The 24201-nt window shown below is 42.0% G+C and overlaps 1 protein-coding gene across 3 annotated transcripts in view; it reads right to left on the bottom strand.

Moving 5' to 3' along the window:
• Positions 1-24201, bottom strand: part of LRIG1 (leucine rich repeats and immunoglobulin like domains 1) — a 470674-nt gene that overhangs the window by 296329 nt on the left and 150144 nt on the right. For all 3 annotated transcript variants that reach the window (XM_072941642.1, XM_072941643.1, XM_072941641.1), the window contains exon 3: positions 10428-10697. The gene's annotated coding sequence lies outside the window, so the exon portion shown is untranslated. The remainder of the gene's footprint in view (positions 1-10427; positions 10698-24201) is intronic.

Consider the following 24201-nt stretch of genomic DNA (forward strand, 5'->3'; position numbering starts at 1 on the left):
TCTTGGTCTGGCGGGCCACTACTGTCCTGCTGATTGTATTCATCTTTACGCACTCCACATATGAAAAGTGAGCAAATCCACCAGCAAAGGAGCCACCCAAGTAGGTATGGACTATGTGTCAGTAAGGGTGCTATTATAGAGGAATGACAGCGTGCTCGATTTCAGGCCATATCAGTCTGAGTTATTCAATACTAACGGGCAACTCCACTGTCATTAAAGGCCTCCCTTTTGACATGAACCCACTGGCTCTTAGGACCTATTCCAGTATTTCAGAAACACATGAATAGTTTCCACATGCACAGCTCTGATTGTGTGAGTCCTGCTATGTGAACTAATTGAAATATTTTATATTTCACTTAATTCACACAATGCTAGGAGGCAAGGGACACTATCACCCTTCAATGATAAGGTAAGTGAGCCTCAGGGACATTTTGTAACTGACTTGGAATCACAGAATTAGGAGGAGGCTGAGCCAGTAGTCAAACCCTGATTTGTCTGCTTTCAAAGTTACTGCTTCCTTCCTGTTTGCCGAACTGTCTACACTTGCCACACAATAATCCCCCACCGGGACTGGCACAGCTGGGGATGGTTAGACCCCTTCACAATGTTCATTCACGGTGCTTCTGTTCTAAGCTGTGCCCGGGACCATTTCTCTCCAGCTGGAGAGCACATCTGTACTAACAGAATGTCTGGAAACACAAAGAAGTGACTTCTCTCCCATCCTAAGAGAATGTTTAACTAGTTCGACTTTTCCTGTAACTGGTCCTCTGAGACCATGCATGTTCCTCTGTAGCATAACATAAACATGGACACATAGTTTTGAGTTGTTATAACAACTGAATGAAATCACAACACAGTGGAGACAATCAATTTTGGACATTGACTGGGAAGACAAGAAGTCTGATGGGAGGAGGTGCTGTAGCTAATTTAGTTAACTATCTGAAGTTTTCAGAGAACAACGCAAAGTTATTTTTTCTTGGGGGGGTTGTTTTTGGGGGGTAGGAGGAAAGAATGGGTTAACTAAATTGTGGTATATCCATAAAAGGAAACACCAAGCTCCTGACTTTTTTCATTTTCTACTATATGAAAGACAGAAAGAGGAATACAGCAAATAGTTTCTGACCTCAAAGAATTCATTGTACATTGGATAAAGCAGAATGCTCTACATCTATACAGTCGATCAATGAAAGCCACCCAAGATACGTTATAAACGTGCAAAATGTGATTTGCAGAGAATACACAAAAATTAAAATGTAAAAAAAAGTCTGTATGTTTGTATACAAATGAATTTGCCAGAGGGTTATACAGAGGGTTATAAATGGTAGTTGTTTTTGAAGACTAGGAATGAGTCTGGGTTGGGAATGGAGGAATGGATGGGAATGGTAGACTTTACATTCTTATGGCAGAGACTACCAACTACCTGCCCTCAAATCCCTTCTTCGGTCAAAAAACAAAACAATCTTTCCCAGACTCCTAGTAGCTTGGTGTAGCCATGTGACTACATTCTGGGCAAGCTGAAGGCTACAGGTGTTGTGTAGGACAGCTAGGAAGGCTTGTCAAAAGGAAAGGGACTATTAGCCCTTTTGTCTATATTTCTTCCTGCTGCCTGGAATGTAGATTCATGGTGTGGCTCCAGCAGCCATCTTAGACAATGAGGATCCTGAGTACAGAAGCCACAAACAGGAGCACACGAGGAGGAAACAGCATGAGTCTTCTCCATGCTAACCCATGACTGCTCTGCCACCTATTATGGGAGCCATGAGCCACATATGGATGTCTTAGTTTAGCTTAATTAAAATTACATAAAATAAAAAAGTTGGTCCCTCAGCTTCACCAGCTACATTCCAAGGACTCAACGACCTGGCGGTGGCTAGTGGCTATCAAATTGGACGACACAGATAATAGGACGTTTCCATCATACTAGAAAGTTCTGTTGGACAATGCTGCTCGACAGCTGGCTTCTAGACTCAAGAGAGAATAAATCCCCATTAATTTATGCCTTTGTTACTTGTAGCTAAGTTCCTATACACACACTATACAAATTCTTTTTTTCAAAAGAACATATATCAGTTTGATGATATAAAATGAACAGAGTTTTAAATACACAATTGAACATCAAACACAGATTAAAACATATACTATAAATAATCTGGTTTGATTATTTAAAAAATAGAAGAATATTGTATCAAAAATAGATTTTTTACAACACTAGGTATATGAGAGAGCTGGAAAATTATAACCTTTTAGATTTGTTTCCTCGTTCAAAAGCAAAAGGCTGGGCCCTCCAAGTTTACACAACCTTCCCTTTGAGTTGACAAAGACCACACACCAGGTAGGCATATACATTTCTATAGAGTTGCTGTCTATACACTCGGCCATGGAGCGTATTAAAACTTTCTGAGAGATACAGTTAACATTCATGGGAGACACTTTTATAAGGATAAGATATGGTCTGGTGCTCTTTAGCTATTCATCAAGCTCTCTGCTGTTTGCATTTTGAAAATATACACTGACATTACATTTTAAATACACTGAGTTATATTGTGCTCTCTTTGAACCTGCAGCAAAATTATGATTCCATTGTGTATTTTTAAAGATTAAATATTTCTCATATTTTTGCACTCCAGCTAGCAAACCAAAGGCTTTTGGCATTCCAGGTCATGTAGATGATTTCAACAAGGTTGTTGATTCTTCGTGTGCGGGATTCAGGAGAATCATTTCCATTCTTAGAAGAAGGTGCCACCCAGGTAATCTTTGGCAAATGAATGTCAACACGTATTCTGATCTGCCTGGAAAAGGCAGCATTTGCTAGGCAGAGGGAACCAAGGGCAGAGACAGCAAGATTCTGTACGGGATGCTTATAATTAAGCAGAAAAACCTTAAACATTCTTTCAACAGGGTACCAAATGTATTAAGTCCCCAAGCCTCCCATCCAGGACTCTGTCAGGACAAACCAAGGACATATGTCTTTTTGCCCCTTCCCCCTTTGTCGTGTGTGTGCGTGTGTGCGCGCGCGCGTGTGTGTACATGCGCGTGCATGTTAATGTGTGTGTATTTCATCCTTTAGGTCACGATGATTTGACATATATGCTGTTTCTGCACATTTTACTTTTCTAATTCCACTGAAAGTTGTAGAGGTTCATTGAGATGAAAACTGAAAGCCAAGCTAGGGTGTTGTTGGTCGGCAATTGTGCTCTTATAAAATCCTTTTCCACCAGTCTGGGAAAGGAAGTGGTTTCAGTGGTGGGCATTCTGTGACAGCCCCCTCCTTTTTACCTTTGTCTGAGAAACAGAGGGATGAGAGGGAAGAGTGAAGATGGCTGAGGGGCAGTTTGGAGAGCGGGCTCCAGGTTCCACACCTGATGCTGACTCAACATTTCAGAGTTTTGTGTATCTTCCTCCAGCTCTATCAGCAGTGGTCATACTTAGCACGGACTTTCGGAACTTGGGCTACAGTTCACTCAACACAAAACCAAGTCTTACTTCCAGAATATGTTAGTAAATGATTTAAATTTTTACTGAAGTCTCTCAAAATGTTGTGCCAAAGGGATTATAGTCCCAGCCCGTGGAAACCTGACACAATCCTCTTTTCCCTCTTGGCCTCAGGGTCTCTGGAGTGCAGCCAACTCTTGCTACACCCTGCATCCCCCCAAGCTTCCAAACTCCCTCTCGCCTGGCTCCTCTCTGAATCTTGCCCCTCAATACTCAGAATCTGTTATTTTCTTTCATGAGGGTCTTAGTCTTTTCTAATGTAAAGATTTCTAGATTTTAGAGCTATCTTTCAATTCTTCTTTGCTATTAATAGCATCAATACACCCAAAGGCCCTAGACGGTGAGCAGGCAAACTCAGAAGCCCCCAGACAAGTGGTGGGAAGGGGGAAGCCTGAGGAACTTGCATGAGGATTGGGATTTGTGTGGCTCTCTACTGCAAAACCTCTGAAGTTCCTTCTAACTCATCCCCCTTCTTCCAGCCTCCTTGCCCCTTAATCTTAGCTGATCTATGACTTTGCTAGTTCCTTTCCATCTCCTTGTCTCCATTCCCACACTGGCCACTTGCTCTCCCTCTCTCCTGCTTCCCCTGCTACATGACCTTGAGCTTGTCACCTCCCACCCTAAATCCTGGGTTCCCTCCGCTGGAGATGAGGCACCTGTTCTGGGAGGCCTCTGAGGGCCCTCCTATTCTCAGACTGCAAACTCTGGTCATGCCTGCTCAAAAAAGGCATGCTTGACTTGATTAAAAGTGAGCACCTGAGCATGGCTGACTCCTTCTCCTTTAAACTATTTTTTTTAAAGGCACAAATAACACATGAGTATTTATTCCTGCACAAAATCAAAACATTAGAGATAAGATTCCCATTGTTCCTACCTCTAACCCAAATCTGTATCACCTCCATTTTTTTGAGATCAAAGAAGCACAAAAACCCCCAAACTTTATGTACCTCACTTCTTCAGGAGTTCGATCTGTACTTTTTTCTGACAGGTTTCCATTTTTATACACCGAAGTATATCCAAAGAAACTGTATAATATTGACTGTGAGGTTTTAAAAAATGTGATGTTTCTGCACATTTCTACTTTCCAGTTCTATTGAACGTCTGAGATGCTCATCAAAATGAGAGTTGAAAGCTGGAAAAGTGTGTTCTTGTTGGGCAATGTGGTGCTGCACTGAATATACAAATAAAAATTTAAATGGTATGCTATGCTTAGTGTTTTTCACCTTTTTTTTGTCCTTAATATAGTTGTTAAAGAAGAACATAAATCATTGTAACAGCTGCATAGCATTCCATGTCATCATCACCATCACAATCACTATCATCACCATCATCATTATCACAACAACAATTTATTGACTGCTGACTATCTACCAAGAACTGCTCTTACTTCATCCTCATGGAATTCCATGAAATAGGCAGCCAGTATTGGTCCCATTTCACAAACAAGAAATCTTAGAACCAATATGGAAACACCATGCTTTATTTCATCCACTGCTGGACATTTACGACATTCCCAATTGCTCACTATGACAAACGCGCTACCAAATCTCCTTGCCCAGCTGTCGGTAGGATGAGCATGAGCAGGGGAATACAGAAGAAGGGATGTGCATTTTTAGGTTAAAGACAGCCTTCCAGAGTGCCCTGGAGGATCTTATCAAGTGAAACTGTGAATTCAGAGAAGAAAGAAGATGGGATATGGAGTGGGGAGTGGGCAGGCAAGATGGCCAGAAAGGGGGTGGGTAAAGGGGGTGGGGCACCCTGAACTCCAACTACATTCTCAGTTGTGCTTAAGGACAATCCTGGGTAAAAGCAGGAATTTTCCACTATTTCTCCTAACTCCCCTAAACCCCAAGGCATCCGCTCACTTTTCCTCTTTCTCCCCAGCCCCTAGGACCTTCCAGCCACCCAGCGGTGCATCTGGGCGCCAGCTGTGCCAGCTTTGTTAGGCTTAGGAAAGACGTCAAGCCCTTCAGTATTTACTTTATCCCCCGAGAACACTGAAGAAGGGAGACAGACCTCCATCCCTATGCACCATTTACACAGATGTCAGGCTGGGGATGTGGGTTCATTTTTCATTCCTTAATCCACAGGTATGAATTAAACCATAACCTGCCTCGCCGACACCCCGGCATCAATATTTTCTCAGACTGGAACATGGTCTCCCTGTTCTTACCCACCCTTTAAAAATAAACTTAACATATGGCGTTTGTCTTACGGCAAAGGAATGCAATGTGTTTTCCTTGACATATGACTCAATTCAAACACTAGGCAATAACTTTGATATTTCAGAGGAGTCTGCACTTGGAGGGAACATGCCCGTTACCTTCCCCATTAAGCAGGCTAATTCCTCTAGGCAAATTTCTAGAACCCAAGATGTCCCAAGATTCTCAGATAATGGAGTTCCTTAAATCACAATCTGTCACACAGACCATAAAATAGTGCTGGATACTGCATGGGGCATCTTAAAATAGTCAAAAACTAACAGGTAAAACACATACAAGTTGAGAAGACCCATGATGATATTTACACAGTTTTCTCAATGACCGCACAATGCTTAATCAAACACTCAAACACACCCCAAGGTCATAACACGAACGGATGCAAAAGGAAGAGGACTGTGGACACACAGTAAAAGCTTGCAAGCCAGGAAGACATTCAAATGCAAGCAGAATGATAATTTTTAAAAGTAACTACTGCTTACTAGGTATTTGTAATATTCCAGGCACAATGCTTAGTTGCTTTGCCTACATGACCATACTCAGTATTCAATGTCCTCTGAAGTTGCTACTACAACTACTACATTCATTTCCTATCAGAGGAAATGGAGATTTAGAAGGCACAGTATGTTCCCCAAATTAATACAACTATTAAAGGCTAGAACTAGGATTCAAATCCACTTCTAAATGATTCCAGAACCTGGTCCCACTCTGCTAATATACGACGAAGGCTTATTATTATATGTCATAAGAGAGAGGAGGTTTTAAATCCCATCTCTCAAAATATGACTACAATTCTGTGAATTTTAAGTCTAAGTAACTTCTCAACTTTCTAACCTGCCTGAGTTCAGGTCTTCCTACGTACCTTGGGCACTGACAAATCCTCTCAGCTGCTCACTCCAAATCTTGATTTATTCGCCAAGGCTCCCGGGAGCATAATCATTCAGGGGAAAAAGTAGCGCTGGGGGCTCACTTGCTCAAAAAACTGCAGTGGTTCTTATAAATCTTCAGTGGCTCCTACAACGGCTTACATAGAGCTGTATGGACAATGAGCACTCAGCGGACACCTACTGAATGACGAGACACTTTCCAACCATCTCCTTCTTTTTCCTGACACAGTTCCTGAACTGAAGTATCCAAGGTCACACCTATAGATCAGGTGATGTGAAATACCGGCAAAGTTACTGTCTTTAGAGTCTGAAAGATTCAAGCTCTATCCTTATTAGCTCTGTGGCTTCACCCCACTTATTCTCTTTCCTCCTGCGTCCCCCTTACCTGGTCAGTGTGAGGTTACAGGTGGTGTATGCCTGTGGTACACACAATTCTGAGATCATTATTTGTAAACATTGTGAATATTTCATCAGTCATTCACACCTGGGTAAATCAACAGATCTGGACCATTTTCCGTGTGACAGTGAGGTGAGAACAGGGTATTTAGGGAAGAAAAGTTTTTGTGGGTGGGAAGGAGGAGGAGGCCTTCTTGGAGCCTAGAGAAGGCTGGTAGTGATAAGATTCGCCCAAGGGGGCCCTGGCACCTTGGGAGTATCTGTGAGAGAACAGAAGCTCCTAGAAGAAGAGAGAAGAAAGGGCCACAGCCACACCTCATTGACTTCACCATTTGCCTTAGGGCCAGCCTGGGATCCAGATGGCGCTGTTGTGGGCCCAGAAGAAGAGGAAACACAATGAGGAACATTCAACTATTTTGACCTCTGGCATAACCCCCCCTTCCCAAAACCCCATTTAATCCTGGGGACTTCAGGGAAATTTTCAGGTTCCTTTTCTTGAGAAACAAACCATCCCCAAACATCAATGATTTACTATTTCTCCCAATATGGTGGGTTGGCACTCTAAGTGGCTCTTCCACTGGTCTTGCCTGGGACCACTCCTGTAGCTACAGTTATCTGACAGCTTGAATGGGGCTGGGAGGTCCAGATGACTTCACTGACATCTGACTCAGCTCTATACTCTGGGCCTCCCATCCTCCAGTGGACAACATGGGCTGCTTCACAACATGGAGGTCTCAGGGTTTCAAGAGGGTGAGAGCTGAAGCCTCTTGGCCTCTTGTGGCCCAGGTGTCAGAACGTGTACACCACATGCTGTTGGTCAAACCAGTCACCAGGCCGGCAAAGATCACAGTGGGTGGAGCAACAGACTCTGCCTCTTGGGGGGAGGGGTGGCAATGTGATATCACTGAGATGCACGGACAAGGGGGCACGATTTGGGGCCACTGTGGTAACAACCTACAACAGGTGTTGCAGTCGCTATTTCCAGAAGGTCTGTCCCCATTAGCCTAAGAATTTCACTGACAAATTATATGGTTATTCAGTTTTCTGGGGTCAACAAGATAGTTAATGGCCTTTAGTCAGTGTGGTCAGTTACTGACCAAACAAGGAGCAAAGCCAACCCAGACATTTGATACCAGAGCCTTTCTGGGTCTTTGAATCAGCTTCTCCAACCTCCCTGTTCCTTCTCACTGAAAAGTATATGTGCTATAGATGGTACATGTGTATGATGTTGACCTGAGGCTTAAATAAGGAAAAAGTAAAATTATTTTTGACACTTTAAGATGCTTTTTATCATCTTGAGGAAGGGGAATCCAATTCTAAAGACTGTTCTGTAACCATAATATAAGCCAGCACTCCATGGGCTCAGTCTTGGAGTAGTATCACATTGAAAAATACCAAAAATATAAATCATTTTAATCTTAACTTGCATCTCTGGAGGAACCTTAAAGAAGATCCACTTTCTAAGCCAAAGAACCATTTCCCCTCAGTTGCCAGCTCCCTCACAACTTGAAGCTGGCTCACCAGCTCTTTCTCCCTCACCCGACTCTCCACTGTCTCCCCAGGTTCCCTCTGACACTCCCCAATGGTAGGAGTTCTCTGCCCTCACTCTTTCCTCTTCCACATGAGCTTTTCCCTCTAGAAGTGGCTCTCAGAGCTCTCTGAAACAAATCCCTATTCTGAGTCCTTCTTCCTGCTGATTAGCTTACGGTTCCTTCACTTTGGTACTAATGATCACTGTGGCCATGTAATTCCTTGTTAGGGGCTGTTTTGTGCACTAAAGGATGTTCTGCAGCATCCTTGGCCTCCATCCAATGGCAGCCAGTAGCGCTGCCTCTTAGTTGTGACAACCAAAAATGTCTTCAGACATTGCTCAGTGTTTCCTGGATGGTCAAAGAAACCCCAGTTAGAACCACTGGATTACCCCAACCTGTATTTCAAGGCCCTAGGAGACTGGGGATGAGTAACAAAATGCTTTGACAGGGCAGTGGCTCTAATGCCAGCATTTTCCATGGTGGGAGGGGAAGGGAAGTAAACTAAAATATGTATTTACATTTAATAATGTGTGTCTTTATTACAGGACCATGATCCAGCAGTGTGGTCAGGAAACGAAAAGGACTCACATATAAGTGAAATCACATGCTCTGAGCTGCAGCCTGAGAAGAGCATGAGAAACTAACACAAGGTTATCACCTGGCCCCAGAAGGCAACCAGAGACTGCTGGGTTCAGGTCTGAGACCTGCCACTTTTTATCAGATAGAGCAGGTGTGGGTTGGGCCTTGGGCATGAGTATTTGAAAAGGCCCTTTGGGTGTTTCTGAAGTTCACTTCTGGTTGAGAACTTCATTTTTTTAAAGACTTAATAAACGGAGGCAGCTACAGTGGCGAACACGTTAGAATGCTGGATAAGAAACCTGGGATCTCTGTCAGGCGGATCACTAACTAACTGTGTGACCCTGACAAAGGGATTTCACCCTCTGGGACTCATTTTCATCATCTCCCAAACAAGGATGTTGGACCAAATAAGTGTTTCTTCAACTGTGGTTCAGAACTACCTTGGATGTGAGTCAAAATGCAGACATCTGGACCTGGATTAACATTGAATGAATTGGATAAGCAACAAGGTCCTACAGTATAGCACAGGGATCTACATTCAATATCCTGCAATGGCTCATAATGAAAAAGAATATGAAAAATATATATATATATATATGAAACTGAATCACTATGCTGTATACCAGAAATTAACACAACGCTGTAAATTGACTATACTTCAATTAAAAAAAGTTTTTTTAAATAAAAAAACATTGAATGAATTGAAATCTCTCAAGGCGAGAACCTGGAGATCTACATTTAAAAAAACGCACCCTGAATTTTTTCTACGATAACGCATTTAGGGGTTATTTCCCTGTATCAGATTCTATGATAAGCTTTCCTTGTTGTCATAATACATACCTATGATGTAAGTGTTATTATTATTATTATGCTCACCTGACAGATGAATAAGCTGAGAGTCACAGTGATTAAGTGACTCTCTCAAGGTCTCAGGCACAGTAAGTTTGGGGAGCCAGGTTCCAAACCAAGCAGTCTGGCTGCAGAATCCCAGCCCCTACATTGTACACTTTGCCTTTCTTGAGTACTGATTTTTCAGAGCCACTGGATTCTAATGGTTCCTAAGGCTCCTGACACCTTTCAGATTTTAAGACTAATTAAAGTTCTTCCAAACTGCCTCTACTGTAAGCAGGGATGGCTTTACAGAAAGGCAATTTTTGAGCGGAGTAGGGGAAGGAAAAAGATTCACTAAAATAAATAAGGAAAGAACTTAGCTTCTAAGTAAGAGCAGTTTTTCTTATTAAGCCCCTTTCTCCAAGCTAATCATGGTTAATTCATTGCCATCTTTCATTATAGAAACTAACTGAAAGATTATAAGTAAATACCTTTTAGTCAGAGGTTGCAGTTAATTTCAGCTTCGATACTTTTTAATGTTTCTGACTTAATACTGATTGATCATGAAATTCCAAGAAGTCACATGGAGACTGGTCTGCAGTTTTATACTCACTCTCATCCTCTCTCTTAGATAGACTATTTCAAACAGCCTTATGGAGAGTCCAGGAGAGGCATTTGTTTTCATTTCCTTCATTAATGTTTTATCCTTTCAGCACAAATCACGGAGAATGCGTAACAGGCTGAACACTTGCAAGCAGAATCTGCAAAATAAAGTCAAATTCAGGAATAATTGGGTTACACCTATTCATCATGTCTACTATTACTGACAATATTCAGACAATGTAATTCCTATTACACCTGCTTTCCGAAAAAAAAAAAATCTAGTCAGTAACCCTAAATTAAATCAACATTTTTAGTGTATATAATTTGTAGTTCAGAATGAGCTATAATTATCATTTAGGGAAACCATATGGAAAGCATTACCAGACTTCACTAAGTCTTTGGTTTTAACAGTGGTCCATGACTCAAAATGCTTTATCCAAACAGGTTGTAAATTCTGAGACAAGCAGGATGCATTTCAGTCATTTTTATATTAATTCCAAATGAAGAATTCATTGTCTTTTCAAATTACAATAAGTTGGAGAGCAATTTCCCGCTAAGCAAATCAAGGAAATTGAAAAATTACTTCTCTGGGAGCTGTTTTCTACATCCTTTTTTAGAAAGGCTTTTAAAAAAAAGACATACTTTTATTATTCTTGATGTGTATACTAACAGACATCTGCATTGCCAAAACAATTTTCTTCCCCTTCCTTACAGTAGAAGGTGAACTCTGAAAAATGTTTAATGGTCAATGTAATTTCATTCTGAGGCGAGTCTGGAGCCTGCAATGAAAGCTCACATTTAAGAACCTCAATTAATATTTAGAAGATTAGCTCCCCAAGTTATTGTCCTCTCTCAATGATGCACTTCACTTCCCAGGGAACCACAGAACTGTTAGTGTCACAGTGAGGCCAAGGATTCACCAAAGCTGTGCCCTGGGGGCACTCAGGAGTCCTCAAAATTCTTGAGATTGTTAAATTAATCTGAGATTTAGAAGGGTGTACATAATAATCCTGAAAAAGAGAGAGGAAATGGTAACAAATAAAGGACGATACTGAAAACCAAAATGAGAAGAAGAAATAAAATCCAAGAAATAGTGTGGCATAGAAGATAACCCAAAGCAACAAAAGTAAATCTTAAAAACAATGTTTGTTTTGCCTTTTGAAACTCTATTCCTGCCCAGTACCTGCTCTATGTAGAGATGTGGGAAGATTCTCTTATGAGAAGACGAGGGGCATATACGTGCCCCAATAGTTCTTGCTCCACCAGTCCAGGAAACATTGTGATTTACCCAAGAGGGTGACTTGATCTCTGTTTAGGTCATCTGGGCCCAGAGCTCTCTGGGCAAGGCCTATTGTTATGGATATTGACACTATGGAAGTTTCTGACTTCATTTCAGAGACTTCTGAAAAAGAGTCAGGAGCTTTCCATCCTACACGTTGCAGCTTCTGCAAAGAGACTGGTTGGTGAGCATTAGGACCAGAGTACTCTGGGTTTGAAGGTCTGTCTCATGTGATGGGAGAAGTTTATTGAATTTTAAAGGTCTTTTCTGAGGGTGCCATGGGGTTTGTCTGAAGGCTGCCCTGTTGGCAGGATTTGGGCTTGGGTCGGTCACTGGAGATTGGGATTTTTTTTTTTTTTAACTTGGTTGTTTCCCAACTTGGGACAAATCAAGTGACAGACATATGACATCACACTACTGACTGAATGACTGTCCCATGGGATTGTCCTGTTTCTGTAGCATGAAACAGTCTTATTTCACTTTGTTTCTATACCATGGAGCTGGATGACGAAGAGAGAAACTAGGAAGTATGGTTTTTATACAATAAACAAGTAAATGTCACCAAGTGAAAAATTTTCCCCACTGTTTCATCCTTCCAATCAATGCTCCCAAGTTGGGTCAATACAGATGCAAAGACTTACTAGATTTAATGGTGAAAATCACCAGGACAACTAAGTCCAAAGGCATGTCACAGACTGTCTTGGAGATGAGCTGAAGAACTATGTTGCCTCCCAAGCTCAATTTCTGAAGGAAACCAGAGGGTTGGCTTTAGCTAAGCACAAATATGGTCTCATGCTAGTGGACCCTGCACAGGAGGATTCTATGCAGTTTGGATAAAGATCATGAGAAAGCTCATTTTAGACTTTGATCAAGCACAAGTCGAAGAACAACTTTTCCTTTTCTTCTTCCTCTTCCCCTTCTTCCTCCCTCCCTCTTTCTTTCTTCCTGCCTCACTCCCTTCCTTCTTTCCTCCCTCCCTCTCTTCTTTCTCTTCCATATATTAAGCATGGTTCAGACATAGTAAAAGCTTAGAACCACTAGAAAAGTATTTAATATTCTCCTCTTAATGATTCCTAAAGTAGTGATCCAGAGTTGTGAAAAAAAGTTCAAATATCTCATGCCATTTCTTCTGTCTATCAGAAGATCAGTGCTTGTTACATAGCAAGTATCAGAAATACGTTTACTACTCTTCTAATGTTTACTTTGAAAAATAAATGAGATGATGTATGCAAAACCTTCAGCAGTGCCAGCCCCATATATCCAATACCATGCTCAATAAATGGTACTGGATATAGCTATACATTATTATAAATTATATAGTAAAAATATAAATAAATATTGTTACTATGATCATCTTTGCTTGGCAAACTTCTGTTTATCCCCTAAAACCCCACTAGAATTCAGCCTTTCCAGTCGCTCCCAAACAGAATTGATCACTCTGTCTTCTACAGAGGGAATGGTAACAAATAAAGGATGAAACTGAAAACTAAAACGGGGAGAAGAAATAAAACTTCTCCTGAGTACTTATAGGAGCTTATATTGTGTTATAATGAGTAGTTCACTGGTATGTCCCCTTTGATGGGTCACGAGGTCCTTGAAGGGAAGGATTCTGTCGTATTCAGCATCAGATTTCCTGCAACCCACAGGGCAGGGTCTGGCCATGTGGTAGGTGCTCAATGACATCTGTTAAACTGTACAACAACACTGGACTAGAGACAAAGGGAACCAAGGCTCCCATCTTCATGCCCAAATGAAGATGGGAATGTAAAGAATGTTTTTCTTTGAAGAAAGAAATCTCAGGGGCTTACTTGAAAATGGCTGAGTGCTTACAGAAATGAGTGCCAAAAGCAACGTATAAGCAACTTAGGCCTGGTGCAGCCCTGGTGCTAGAAAGCATCCCAGCCTCCTTCTTTGCCTCAGCAGCTGCAAAACAGATGGGGATGAGTGTGGCTCAGTCACGCTGCCACTGGCCTGGGCAGAAGGGGACAGGCTCCAAAAGGAAAAGAATGTTTTCTCCCACGTGTTTGTCTGAAAATGAAATTTTCTTTAAAGATCACCACCATGATCCCAACATGACTGGATGTGAGTTTTGGTGCTCTTGGTAGGGGGGAAAAGAAAAGTCTACCAAGCGCTGAAAATGATCTCCATGTCCCCTCACGGCAGTTGTGGGGCTGCCGTGGGACCCATCTTGCCTAAAGATGTCCTTTCATCTTCCCCAAGGCTCTGTATTTTCTTCAGCCCACAGAGTGATGTGATGGGGACAAATGTAGTCAGAGAGGCAGGAAGGATCTCAGCTGTGATCCAGAAAATGTCTGTTTTGGGGGCTGAGTCTGCAAAACGTGCAAAGTTTGGCCCCAAATGATGCGCACACAAGCAAAATTTTGAGCAGCTGTGAGCAGTGCCCCCTACGCCCACTGCTCCCTGCCCCCGCGTCCCAGGCTGACAAAATGGTCTCTGGATCTACTGCTTGGCTGCAAAAAATTCTCCAAGCGAGCTGGCTGAGGTTACCTGCATCATCATGAGCCCCACTCCGAGTCCACAAGACAAAGGGCAGCTTGTCTTCTTTCATGGATTAATGAACTACTTTGATGCCTCCATTCAACGTCAGCAAAGGGTGTATCAGACACAGCGGGAGGTGAGGTGACAGAAGGAAGAAGTAATAGTTCTCCAGGAACTCCCAATCTTGCTGGTGATGAGGATTGTAAACATGGGATTCTAACAGTTTTGACAAGTCCCCAAAGAAAAATATGTTCAAATAATTATTAATAGGGGCACAAGAAGAATCATTCTGTGTAACTGCCCTGGAAAACTGGTAAGACAAGGGTCTTTCACCCACGAGGGTAACCTAACAGACATTAGAGCCAATGATGGATTCCAGAAGAATTCAGTATCACTAGAGCCAATGTTCAAACTGTTCAAAGGGCCTATAATTATATGATAGGTCTCAGGGAAATAGCTTGCTTACTCTGAGCCTGTCTTCATAAAAACGGGTAGTTTACTAGATTTTAATGGCAATGCCTAGCACCATCACAGTCTTAACTGCCTCCAGGGATTAGGCTCCTGCACACATGGTTCCAATCCAGAAATTTTTGTCTGCACCAAAACCATGTTCCTGAGCCTCCCATTCCTTGCATTGTTCAGCAGAAAGCACATCTAACCTTGACACTCCATTTCCACACATTCTGGATGGCCCTCGTGTTCCAGGTTTGGTGAGAGATCTTTATGTTTCCCTCGGGCAGCTGGTGGTCAGGGAAGGGGACATTCAAGACAGTTGATAGGAATAATGTATTGTCTTGAATCTCCAAACACAAACACTGCTAGCATCACAAGGGGAGAGGGGGAATGGAAAATGGTCTGTGGACAGAAGACTTTGGGAACCTAGTCTAACCTTTGGGGTGGTCTCAAACTAAAATGGGTTTATGAAAATTGCAGTCTTGCATCTCTGAGAAGTTCTGATTTGTGTCCTTCAGAGTCTTTATATTGAAGCATCCTAAAAGGACAAATATATCAATGGGAAATATGGATCATCTGTTACAGAAATATATGAATGTAGTATGGTATTACCATGTTTTGTTTTGTTTCTATCTTGTCAAAAAACCTGTTCTCAAAAGGGAACCCTCCTATACCGCTGGTGGGAATGCAGGTTGGTGCAGCCACTGTGGAAAACAGTATGGAGATTCCTCAAAAGACTAGGAAAAGATTAACCATATGACCCAGGAATCCCGCTCCTGGGCATATATCCAGAAGAAACTCTACTTCAAAATGACACCTGTACCCCAATGTTCAAAGCAGCATTATTTACAATAGCCAAGACATGGAAACAGCCTAACAACAGATGACTGAATAAAGAAGATGTGGTATATTTACACAATGGAATACTATTCAGCCACAAAAACCAACAACATAATGTCATTTGCAGCAACATGGATGTTCCTGGAGATTGTCATTCTAAGTGAAGAAAGCGAGAAGGAGAAAGAAAAATACCGTAAGAGATCACTCATATGTGGAATCCAAAAAAAAAAAAAAAAAAAAAGAAAGAAAATAAATACAAAACAGAAACAGACTCACAGACATACAATACAAACTTGTGGTTGTCAGAGGGGAGAGGGGTGGGAAGGGATAAACTGGGAGTTTGAAATTTGTAGATACTGACAGGCATATGTAGAATAGATAAACAAGATTATACTGTATAGCACAGGGAAATATATACAAGATCTTGTGGTAGCTCACAGTGAAAAAGAATACTACAATGAATATATGTATGTTCAAGTATAACTGAAAAGTTGACACAATATTGTAAAATGACTATAACTCAATTAAAAAAATGTTTAAAAAAAACCTTTTCTCAGATGCACAATATTGTTAATTATCAGGGAAATGCAAATCGAAACCACAGTGAGGTACCATCTCATACCTGTCAGAATGGCTATCATCAAAAAGAATATAAATAACAAACACTGGTGAGGATGTGAAGAAAATGGAACCCTCATACACTGTTGGTAGGAATGTAAATTGTTGCAGCCACTGTGGAAAGCATCATAGAGGTTTCTCAAAAAAATAAAACTAGGACTATCGTATGACCCAGCAATTCCACTCCTGGGTATATATCCAAAAAAAAACCAAAAACACTAATTCAAAAAGACACATGCACCCCAATGTTCTTAGCAGCATTATTTATAACTGCCAAGATATGGAAGTGACCTAAGTGTCCATCAACAGATGAATGGATAAAGGAGATGTGGTGTATGTGTATATACACACATACACATACACATATATAATACAATGGACTATTACTCAGCCATAAAAAAGAATGAAAATTTGCCATTTGCAGGATTGACTTGTAGGGCATTATGCTAAGTGACATAAGCCAGGCAGAGAAAGATAAATACTACATGATATCACTTACGTGTGGAATCTAAAAAATACCACAAACTAGCGAATTTAACAACAAAAAAAGCAGACTCACAGATACAGAGTAAAACACTGGTTAGCAGTAGGGATGGGAGGGACAAACTATTGGCTGTAAGATAAGCTACAAGGATGTATAACATGGGGGAATACTGTATAATAACTGTAAATGGAAAGTAACCTTTAAAAGTTACATTAAAAAAAACGATATCCCTTTACCAGCGATATAGGGAGATGGGTAGGAAGGAACAGGACAGCTGAAAAGAAAAAGGAGGGGAGGGACAAGAAAAAGATTCGGGGAAGAGAGAGCCGGGACGTGGTGAGAAGAGACAAAAATTCCAAGTTGCCACAAATGTATTACATGGGAACCTTATCAGCATGTATCTCAGGAGGTTTTACTCTAAGAATAAAACTAAAAATGAGAACAAAATAATTCTGACAATTAAAAATGAATATAATCATACATAAAATAGCACAGTGTTGGCAATCTTTTTCTGTAAAGGACACAGAGTAAATATTTCTGGCATTTGGTAGCCCCGCGGTCTCTGTCACAACTGCTCTACTGTGACGTCATATCTTGAAAGCAACCATGGACAAGACCTAAATGAACCAGCGTGGCTGGACCTGGGCCTCCGGCAATCATCTGAGAACCCATGCTAGGAGATAAAATAGTAACTGCGACCTCGCTAGCTCAATACATCTTTGGATTCAAAAGAAGCGGTCTTGGGACACATTTCCACCAAGTTTCCAATGTTAAATAGGTTACATGTTTGCATTAAGTCAGGAAATGTCATGTTTTCTCTTTGAGATGGGAAACTCTGGGCCAACTTGGCACTAGTTCCACACATTTGGATCTTGTATATCTTTAAAAGGGAGGCAACTTTGTGTCCCAAGAGAGCAAGAGATCAGTGCATTGTGTGCCATCTCCTAGAAGCCCAGCACAAAGATAGTCTAGCCACATGGATGGTCCTTTTCCAGAAACACAGCTCAGAACCTGAGGGAAATGAGATATAATTTGCCCAGAGGACACATGGTCTAGTTTCTGTTCCTGCAAGAGTATCTCATACTGTGGCTAATCATTATCTCACTAGAAATCTTAACCTTCAAAGAATATTTGGTTTATACATTTGTTCCTGTCTGTGTTTTTTAGTTTGGTGAAATTCTGTATCAGTCCACCAAGTTACAGAACTTAATTTGCCGAAGTAAAATAAAGGGTGGGAAAGTTGAGAGAATTTCCCGTTCGGAGATTCCAGAAAAACAGTGTCCTGAGTGTATTCCAAACCACTCATGCACCATCTCTCTGGTCTTTGCTTTTCCCTGAGCAAAGATGTTAAAACAGAATGACCTCGAAGTCAGATAGGTTACATTCAAGTCACCACATTGCAGAGATAATCCCTAAAGAGGGAAAAAAAAGTCCAAGCTCTAGTCATGAGTCTATTTGTTTAAAACAGTATTAGATAAAGCCAAATTCTCACCTAAGAAAGGGATCCGACAAGAACCTCAGAGGTCATTTCAATAGGATTTCTGGGCCCTGACAAGTTTAAAGGGATCCAGCGTATCAGGAGAGACATTTCAAGGAAGGATTTTATTTCAGGCACAGCAATGACTCACTGTGAGAGCAAGCGGGAATAACGGCAGCCCACGGACCTGGCAGTTATCAGAGCAAGGAAGGGACATTTGACAGACGGAACCCTTTCATGATAATCTCAACAATGTAATCTGTCCATGTGTGTGAAACTCCACCTCAGGGACAGAGGGCCAAGTTTGGGGGCTGCTCAGAGGACGTGCTGGCCCCAGGACTCTGTAGGTCACACACTCTTATTTTTCCACCAGCTTTCTGCCTCCAAAGATGAGTGGGGGAATTTCTCGTCCAGATTACATTTTGTAAAACCTTCTCTAAACTTCAGAAATAGCAACAAATGCTGGAAAATAAGCCCATATCGCCGGAAAATGTTAGAACGTTGTACAGATTCTTCCACCAGCCCAAACTCTGCCCGATTCAGTGGCTGACATTTCTTTTCTCTATTCTTACAGACATGTTCATTTTTTCCCAAGCAAATTTTATACACAGAGAGATGTGCACGAAATATAATTGACTTGAAGGATTTTTAACAAAGTGAAATCATAAAATTAGCCAGTATCAAGATTCTTACTAGCACTCCAGAAATCACCCTTGGGGTCCCCCTCCCTGGTGCCACCCACTCCTCTAATACCCTAGATTGCTATGTCTCAGGATGCTCAACCCAGGGTTTGGCAGTGCCTGGACACACAACTGGCTGTCAAAACTGGGGACTGGGTGCGACTGGCATCTAGTAAGCCCCAGAACGTTGCTCCCCATCCTACAGGGCACAGCACAGTCTTCAACAACAGAGAATTACCTGGTCCCAAATCTCACTATAGCCAAGACTGAGAAACCTCGCTTTACAAATGGAATCGCACAATATGTTTTCTTTGGTATCTGGCTTCTATTGTCCACCATGATTTCTGTGAAACTCATACACTTGGTTGTATTTATCACGAGGAGGTGCATTCGCTCTCACTGCTGAGAGGTAGTCCCTCACTCACGTCTTAAAAAGAGTTCTTTTTCCCCCAGATTTTCAGTTCAAGATCATTTTTGAAATATGCCAGTTTTTAAAAAAATCTCAAATCTTAATTCTAAGCTTTGGGTTTAGGCACCTTAAGAAATTAAGTGCTGGTTTATTGTGACAAAATTTAATACACTGCTTGCTGGCTTGTTTGGCTGAGTGACTGGTTCATTTGTTCTTTTGTTTTTTCTTTCAATCAATAACCAGTAAGCAGCCGTTTCATGCCAGGCTTTCATAGGTGCAGGAGGATGTAGAGATGAGCTGGGAACTTACACCCTGATACTTTTCCTTTTGGGCCAATGGAAGTAAATTCAGGATCCTGAGGATAGGGGGAGGTCGTGCTTGAGAACAGGATGGGGCTGGGTTGGTGGGCATTAAGTATGTAAAACTAATGCTACCCTTGGCTTCCTTCTTGGGGTAACATGAGTATTTTCACTGTTTCCTTTTATATCTTTTCAATACCATCTTACAGACCCCCTTAAAATTGCCGAAAAGACACCACCTTTGGAGTACGTGTCATCACTTCCCACAACATACCTCCTACTGCCCGGCCACATTCTTCTGAATCCATACAATAGCTTTGACCTGATAGGCAAATAATATAGTCCATTTGGTCCTTCAGTCACTAAATGGGATTCCAAGGTAGCCTGCGCCCATGCAAATTTTGTATGAGTTCTTGCAGCAAATCGCATTGCTGTGATGTCCTAGACCAAGGTTTCTCAACCTCAGCACCACTGACACTTTGGGCCACTGACTTATCTGCTGTGGGGGAGTGCTCTGTGCACTACAGGATGTTTGACAGTATCGCTGGCCTCTACGCACTAGATACAAGTAATAATACCACCCCCTCTCCCCCATTGTGACAAACAAAAATGTCTCCAAACATTGCCAAATGGCCCCTGAGCGGGTGGAGCAAAATCACACCCAGTTGAAAGCTACTGTCCCAGGGTAGAGGACACACTTCTCCAGCAAGCAAAAATTTCCGTTATGCTTCTATTAGTAAACAGCCCAGCTTAATATAATTACTGGGCTTTGAATGCAAGCAGAGGGAATATCTTCAATATTCATTCTGTTTAAGACACAAAGCAGACTGAGCAACTGGAGTAAACACACCAATTGATGAACTTCTCATGTGGAGATCTGACTCAAAACAGCTACGAGCAGGCTCTGTGCTTGCTTTCCTACACAGGCCTTCGGGAGGTTTAGAGGTCAGCTTGTGAGGATAAACCTTTCAGTTCACAGCCTCTGCTTTGGTGTGGACACAGGTTTAGTCTGTGATGGCTGGAAGAATGACATCTGAGGACACTTCTCTTCCACTTCACATTTCGGTCGATAGTGTTTCTATTATGCCTCAATAGTCCATCCCAGGACCGGGAATCTCACCGTGGAGGTCACTGACCTCCAGAACACTGGAGGAAAACCAGCTCTCGGTGGAGGGGGGAGGAAATAGCTACAGTTTGTTGGGCACTTACTGTCTTCTTGGCACTGTGCTCATCACTTTCTGTGCTTAACTTATTTAATCCTCACAGCAACCTAGTGGGGTAGATATTACTATCTGTGCATTATTCCGAATGAAGGAACGGAGGTTAAATAATTTGCCCAAGGAGCAATAAGCTAGCACGTGGTGGGGCTGGAGTGTGAACCCCAGTGTGGTGGATGAGAGAAGAGGGCAGATTCTTTGCCACTTCTCCCTTTGAGAGGTAAGGTTGATCTCCCCTGATCGTGAACCTTAGCTGCCTCTGTGCTAGTTCTGAACAAGAATGAGGCAGGTCTAAAGAGATCTGCGGGCTCTACCTTTGTTTGTCTTGGGTTCTTCCCTCACATTCATGGCAGCGAGATGTCTTGAAAGAAGTCTCATTATACTGAGGCTTCCATAGTGTGAGGAAGCCCAAGCTAGCCCTGCAGAGAGAGACCACGTGGAGATGCAGCAAAGTGCCAAGAATGTGAATCAAGGGTTGTTGGACCTCTTAGCCCAAGATGGTTTCTAGCTGAATGAATGATCCCAGAAGACGCCACTGGGGCAGTAGTTTCATCCTGCCAAGAGCTCACTGTCCACATTCCTCACCCACAGAATTGTGAGGCATTAAATGGTTGCCATTCCAAGCCACTAAATCTGGGGTAGTTTGTTACACAGCAATTGACAAGCAAGATACTAGGTAGGCGTGACTCCAAAACCTGGTAGTTTACAGCAAGCCTAGATGATAGAGCTCAGGGGAAATGACTTTGTCCTACTGCCACTTACCTACGAGAGGGGCAGTCCGTGTTCTCTCTCCACACCCTGTTTCTGTGGCTGAGGTTGGAGTAAGTTCTGCTCCCAGTTCTAAGATGTTATGAGTCTAAACGTGTACACACCTCAATCTACAGACTATGAGACACTGTCAGTGCACTTGATTGATTTCTCTGATTCACCAAATTTTTATTCAGGAAGACAAAGCCTGTATTTGTGATAACTTTCTTTAAAGCTTGTTTTTCTTATGGTATCTCCATAATGGAGAGATCCCCTTAATAACTTAATGCTGGGGGTCTCTAAGTAGACAATGAAAGCAATACTTCCCTAATGGGGGAAAAGATGTTAGGTGAATCCACTTCAATAATTAATTGTTACATATTCATTTTATGGTTACCTTTCACTTACGGCAAGCGAAAGTGGCCTTCCCTTTGTGCCAATGATAGAAGTTTTAAGGCAACTTTAAAGTAAAACAGTGAATTGATTAAGAGACTATTAAGTAAACAATAGCACCAATGGCACGTAAACATGGCTAAAGTAGTGGAGGTGGGAGATGAGCAACCCAAGTTTTGGAAATACTCAAGGAGGCCAAGAAAAGATAAAATGTTACTGCAACATGTGTCTTTCTGTTTCTTTCTTTTTCACCTGGTTATTCATACCTGGGGCTGGCTGTTCTGGCTAATCACATAAGACGACCACTCTCGGTGTACAAATCATTACCTGCCATGGCAGTGATACCATCACTGAGTGTGGCTCACGACAAAATCCAGAGAAAGAGAAGGTAGCATACGAGGACAGAGAGAGAGAACAAAAATATTGTGGAAAGCAATACATTTAGGTGGGAGAGCTATGTTTCATTTGTAAGGCCTGAATGATACTCAACGCAATAGGTCGCACCCATGAGGGTGGAGGAAGACATGGAGAAGCACTGAGCCAGAGGTCAGCTAAGCCGGCTCTGATGACACATAGGACTGGTTTGCAGACACCAATGCAACACCTTGCCTTCGTCACTACTCTTGAGCAATCTTATCCTGGATAGTACGACTGGTAGTCTGGTAGTTTGGACTTGACTAATGAGTCATCTCTTTCAGATTTATAATAATATACACACAGGAATAAATCTGCAGATATATATATACATTAAAACTTTCAGAGTAGATACCCCATGGGTAGGAACTGGTGGACATTCACTTCTTAATGCTTGAATTTTTACAATGAGCATGCATTACATGTCTAAACAAAAAACTTTAAGAAGTTAAATAATAAAGAAAAATTAGGATATGTATGTATGTATGTGTATAAATGCACACATGCACATGCATGCACACACACACACACACAGACACCCTATTGGTTCCATTTCACTGGAAAACCCTGACAAATATGACAATCAATTGGTAAATGTAAAAAACAAACAAACCAATGCTAAGTCTCTTACTGCATTTGTCCTCTGCAACAGTCTTCCAAGTTAGACAGAATCAGCAATATTATTCCCTCTCCTGAGTGAGGAAGCTGAGGCCCAGTGCTCCCCTGACCCCTCTCCACACCCTCCATGGCCAAAGAGGCTATTCATAACACAGTGGGGCAAGAATCCTCCTGCAGCCAGTTCTTGCTCCTGGGGAACCGATAACATGGTACCAGACACCTCACCCTTTCGCTTGCTAGTATCTAACTCTGGATGTGTTATGAAATGGACCTCACGCAGAAGACTCCCACATGCACCACTGAGACCTCCCCACCACTGATAACACAGGTGTGACCCGTATATCTCCTCCCCTTCTGCGTGGAAGCTGACCCTGGCTCTCTGTGCAAGGCTGGCCAAGTTACACTGAGCACACACATCTACTTCAAGGCATCTGTCCCTCATTATCTTACAACAGGTTGGCCAGTCATGAACTTTGTCCTCCAGCAAAACCAGCTGCTTAGTGGAAGAAATGAGTATTTAGACAAATTTTGTATCTTATACAGGTATAAAAACATATAAAATTGTTTCAGTTGACTTGCCTATAAAGTAGGGGAGAATGGGGAAATCACTTTTAGTGTAAAGGCTTCTAAAGGTCCTAATTCCTAACGGTACTGCACCTTCTTCAGAACACACTGTTGGCCTTTGGCACCTGGGCTGCGGCAGAACAACCTGTGCTGGGTAAAGAAGCCACAAGCAGGCACTGTTCTCCTCGTGCTTGAATCTTCTGTCTGGTTTTCTGGAGCTGCTCCATCCGGCTCCATTTCCTGTCTCTATTCTTACCTTACCTAACAGCCGAACAGGGTCTAGCTTGGAGCTCTTGGTTCCTGGGTAAGCAAGAACCATTATTCTAGGTTGATCTGGGTTTTTCTCTGGAGTTCAGCTTCTACTTCAAGGCATTTGTCTCTTATTATGCATTAGATATGAAGGCCATCTCACAGGTTACAAACATCTTTGCACAAATGATTGGGTTTGAAATTCACAAGACAGTAGAGTCAAGGTAATTATTTCCTGCAATACACAGTATGAGCCTAGGATTCAAAGAGATGAAATGATACAGACAAATGGCATGGCTAGGTAGTGGTAGATCGATGTTTGAATATACTGTACCTAAGGCTCTCTCTTTCACACTACATGTGTCTTTTATTCAATCAACAGATTTTTTTAAACATCTGTTATGTGCATAATACAGTGAGGA

This window comes from Vicugna pacos, chromosome 17, assembly GCF_048564905.1.
Source record: "Vicugna pacos chromosome 17, VicPac4, whole genome shotgun sequence".
NCBI classification, from domain to species: domain Eukaryota; kingdom Metazoa; phylum Chordata; class Mammalia; order Artiodactyla; family Camelidae; genus Vicugna; species Vicugna pacos.